This window comes from Schistocerca serialis, unplaced genomic scaffold, assembly GCF_023864345.2.
Source record: "Schistocerca serialis cubense isolate TAMUIC-IGC-003099 unplaced genomic scaffold, iqSchSeri2.2 HiC_scaffold_1175, whole genome shotgun sequence".
NCBI classification, from domain to species: Eukaryota; Metazoa; Arthropoda; class Insecta; order Orthoptera; family Acrididae; genus Schistocerca; species Schistocerca serialis.
Window position 1 is genome coordinate 72,501 of NW_026047376.1, and position 5,000 is coordinate 77,500.

At 51.3% G+C, this 5,000-nt stretch overlaps 1 non-coding gene across 1 annotated transcript in view; it reads left to right on the plus strand.

Annotated features, from left to right (window-relative positions):
* Positions 1 to 4,200: 4,200 nt before the first annotated feature.
* Positions 4,201 to 5,000, plus strand: part of LOC126433877 (small subunit ribosomal RNA) — a 1,909-nt gene continuing 1,109 nt past the window's right edge. Inside the window, exon 1 of the ribosomal RNA XR_007578819.1 lies at positions 4,201 to 5,000. This exon is cut by the window's right edge and continues 1,109 nt beyond it. This is a non-coding gene — a ribosomal RNA (small subunit ribosomal RNA).

Genomic DNA, 5,000 nt, shown 5'->3' on the forward strand with positions numbered 1-5,000 from the left:
GATAATCACTAGCCATACACTGGGGGAAACGGCCGACAGGGGCAGCAACATAGTGGAGCCGCAGTGTCACTAATGTACAGAGATAGAACAGTTTCGACTGGAACCAGAGTAACCGTATACACGGCACTGATTAGTAATAAATGCAGAGCCATCAGAATACAGATAATATATACAACCGTCCCTATACATGCTGAAAGACTCTGCACACAATGAGAACCACACGTCAGCCAGACACTATCACACACTACTCTCTGCCTCTAACAGGCACACACACAATATCTAACCACCAGCATGGAAGAACATCCGGTGCATCCTCTCCGCCACATTACACAATCCACACTATCATAACCAGACCGGGAGGTCCACCCAGAAAACAGAATATCCCACCCTTCCGACATCCGCCATTGCTCAGTTAAGCCACGAACACCCACACATGTCCTACACAGGGGTGCACCCAACATCACAATACTGCCTCCTGTCACAGTACACAAACAATGGCAGGAATGAAAGACACACATCTGCCATAACCTTGGAATCGGAGCGCCGCCTGTCATGAGCCACAAGTGCATCCTGACGTGACAAATCGGATGATCCCGCAGGCATGCACTTACGATAATCACTATCAACGAACCTGCCGCCCCCCCCCCCCACAATACACCTTTCCCTACAACAATGTGTACCTTAACCTAAGCGATATTGTACCTTAACCTCAGCTATATCGTACCTTAACCTAACCTACATTGCGCCTTAACCTAACCTACGTTGTGCCTTAACCTAACCTACGTTGTGCCTTAACCTAACGTATGTTGTGCCTTAACCTAACCTATGTTGTGCCTTAACCTAACCTATGTTGTGCCTTAACCTAACCTATGTTGTGCCTTAACCTAACCCATGTTGTGCCTTAACCTAACCCATGTTGTGCCTTAACCTAACCCATGTTGTGCCTTAACCTAACCCATGTTGTGCCTTAACCTAACCCATGTTGTGCCTTAACCTAACCCATGTTGTGCCTTAACCTAACCCATATTGTACCTTAACCTAACCCATGTTGTGCCTTAACCTAACCCATGTTGTGCCTTAACCTAACCCATGTTGTGCCTTAACCTAACCCATGTTGTGCCTTAACCTAACCCATGTTGTGCCTTAACCTAACCCATGTTGTGCCTTAACCTAACCCATGTTGTGCCTTAACCTAACCCATGTTGTGCCTTAACCTAACCCATGTTGTGCCTTAACCTAACCCATGTTGTGCCTTAACCTAACCCATATTGTACCTTAACCTAACCCATATTGTACCTTAACCTAACCCATATTGTACCTTAACCTAACCCATATTGTACCTTAACCTAACCCATATTGTACCTTAACCTAACCCATATTGTACCTTAACCTAACCCATATTGTACCTTAACCTAACCCATATTGTACCTTAACCTAACCCATATTGTACCTTAACCTAACCCATATTGTACCTTAACCTAACCCATGTTGTGCCTTAACCTAACCCATGTTGTGCCTTAACCTAACCCATATTGTGCCTTAACCTAACCCATGTTGTGCCTTAACCTAACCCATATTGTGCCTTAACCTAACCCATATTGTGCCTTAACCTAACCCATGTTGTGCCTTAACCTAACCCATGTTGTGCCTTAACCTAACCCATGTTGTGCCTTAACCTAACCCATGTTGTGCCTTAACCTAACCCATGTTGTGCCTTAACCTAACCCATGTTGTGCCTTAACCTAACCCATATTGTGCCTTAACCTAACCCATATTGTACCTTAACCTAACCCATATTGTACCTTAACCTAACCCATATTGTACCTTAACCTAACCCATATTGTACCTTAACCTAACCCATATTGTACCTTAACCTAACCCATATTGTGCCTTAACCTAACCCATATTGTGCCTTAACCTAACCCATATTGTGCCTCAACCTAACCCAATTTGTGCCTCAACCTAACCCATATTGTGCCTCAACCTAACCCATATTGTGCCTCAACCTAACCCATATTGTGCCTCAACCTAACCCATATTGTGCCTCAACCTAACCCATATTGTGCCTCAACGTAACCTAATTTGTGCCTCAACGTAACCTAATTTGTGCCTCAACGTAACCTAATTTGTGCCTCAACGTAACCTAATTTGTGCCTCAACGTAACCTAATTTGTGCTTCAACGTAACCTAAATTGTGCTTCAACGTAACCTAAATTGTGCTTCAACGTAACCTAAATTGTGCTTCAACGTAACCTAAATTGTGCTTCAACGTAACCTAAATTGTGCTTCAACGTAACCTAAATTGTGCTTTAACGTAACCCATGTTGTGCTTTAACGTAACCCATGTTGTGCTTTAACGTAACCCATGTTGTGCTTTAACGTAACCCATGTTGTGCCTTAACCTAACCTATATTGCGCCTTAACCTGCTCTGTAATTGTTATGCAACTCGTTAAATTAGTGTAGTGTTGCCTAACCGCAACCCTCGCAATATAGTTCGCTATTCGCACTGCCCGGTCCCCTGTGTATCGCGTCATGTTAAACACCTTGCAGGTGTTGCTGACTTTCCACATGCTCCTGCTATACACTGTAATGTGGATAGCAGCAGGACGTACATGCCCCCCCCCCCTTCCCCCCTGCCTTCGCAAGCTGGTCGTTGAGAAGTTTGCATGTTCAATGCCCTTCGCATGCCGACGTACTCAGCCTACGTTGTGGTACGGCCTGTCACCTGTCCGCCGATGTACGCAAAACCCACAAACTGTACTGCACATTGGTCCGTATGTACTGAATGATACATCGTGGCACATGTGTGACCGTACGACGACTGCGCCTAGCAACGGCAGACCATACAGTCCAAATATTGTGCACGCAGCTACGTGTCGTCTCCCTATAAGAGCTGGATTGCAGTGTGGTACGCCATTCAGACGTGTGGGAGGAACGGACGCCCTCGATGGCGATCAGCATGAGCAGTCTGTTGATGTAGTGGAGCGTGTATTCGGACGTAGTCGTCTCTTCTCACACACCGTGATAGCATGTTGCACCGCGTTCCACATCTGCGACATCCTGCAGAGGCCGGCTGACAGTCGTTCGCGCAATGGACACCGCATACGTACGGGGGCTACCTTCCACGTGTTCTCGAGGCGTGCACATGTTGTTGCGTCTATGTGGGCAGACGTAGTGTGTTGTGACACCTGACACAGGCATGCAATACTCGTTGCAAATGGCGATGGACGTCTACGTTTGCTGGTGACGTTACGCAAATGAACAACAGGTAACCCGTTGTGGTGCGGTTGTTCTCGCTAGAGGTGAATCAGTGTTGGCGACGATCGGTCGAGCTATTAACTGGTTGTTTCAGGGATACCCACCATGCCCACGAACGTGAAAGGGGATCTGGGTGTGAGGCGATACGCGGCGGTGGCTGGGTGAGACTGTCCCCGGCCGGTGAGGGGGGGCCGCCCGGCGTGCTGGCAGCGCGGTGCGTGGGCGCACGCGCTACAGCCGGCTGGTGGGGGCGGCCAGTGGCAGGCGCGCCGGCCGACGGACGCGGCAGGCGGCGCAGCTGCGCGCCGGGGCCCCCTGCTCGCGGCGCCTTGCGGCCAAAGTAGGTCCTCGCGGGCCCGGTGCGAAGCGCGGTGGCCATCTGCAGTGTGCTGGTCCGATTGAGGACTGTGTGCGCTGAGGATGCGCCGCCGCCCGGCGCTCGGCGCCGCGACGCCGTCTGCTGCTCGGTCGCCCCAGCGGTTCTCGCAGGTGGTTTGTATCGCAGCTGTGCGGACGTGTTGGCGCGTGCGCTGTGCTGGGAGAGTTCGCTTCGGCACCCAAGTGGGGCTTTTGTCCTTCTGTGGCGCTGGCGTTGGAGCTGCCGGTCACCGTAGGTGGCGCGTGTTGTCTCCCTCCGGCAATGCCACGACAGCACGCTCCCGGGCCTCTGTCGGCAGCGGCAAGCTCAGTTGGGAGCACGGGTGGTCGCACCTAAAGCGTCTACTCGCCTAACTCCGGGCGATTGCGCCTCTCTCGAACCCGACCAAGTACTTAGGACGGCGCTGCGCGCCGCCGGGACCTGAGAGGGTTTCGAGGTGTGTTGTGCAGGGGAGCTCAGCCTCCTCCTGTTTGCAGAATAATTGAGCGGACGCTTGCGTGTTCGCGCGGGCCCCCGGGACACACTCCCGGGCGGCCGGCTGCTCAGCTCTAGTTGACGCAGCTCCCTGGTTGATCCTGCCAGTAGTCATATGCTTGTCTCAAAGATTAAGCCATGCATGTCTCAGTACAAGCCGCATTAAGGTGAAACCGCGAATGGCTCATTAAATCAGTTATGGTTCCTTAGATCGTACCCACGTTACTTGGATAACTGTGGTAATTCTAGAGCTAATACATGCAAACAGAGTCCCGACCAGAGATGGAAGGGACGCTTTTATTAGATCAAAACCAATCGGTCGGCTCGTCCGGTCCGTTTGCCTTGGTGACTCTGAATAACTTTGGGCTGATCGCACGGTCCTCGTACCGGCGACGCATCTTTCAAATGTCTGCCTTATCAACTGTCGATGGTAGGTTCTGCGCCTACCATGGTTGTAACGGGTAACGGGGAATCAGGGTTCGATTCCGGAGAGGGAGCCTGAGAAACGGCTACCACATCCAAGGAAGGCAGCAGGCGCGCAAATTACCCACTCCCGGCACGGGGAGGTAGTGACGAAAAATAACGATACGGGACTCATCCGAGGCCCCGTAATCGGAATGAGTACACTTTAAATCCTTTAACGAGTATCTATTGGAGGGCAAGTCTGGTGCCAGCAGCCGCGGTAATTCCAGCTCCAATAGCGTATATTAAAGTTGTTGCGGTTAAAAAGCTCGTAGTTGGATTTGTGTCCCACGCTGTTGGTTCACCGCCCGTCGGTGTTTAACTGGCATGTATCGTGGGACGTCCTGCCGGTGGGGCGAGCCGAAGGCGTGCGACCGCCTCGTGCGTGCTCGTGCGTCCCGAGGCGGACCCCGTTGAAATCCTACC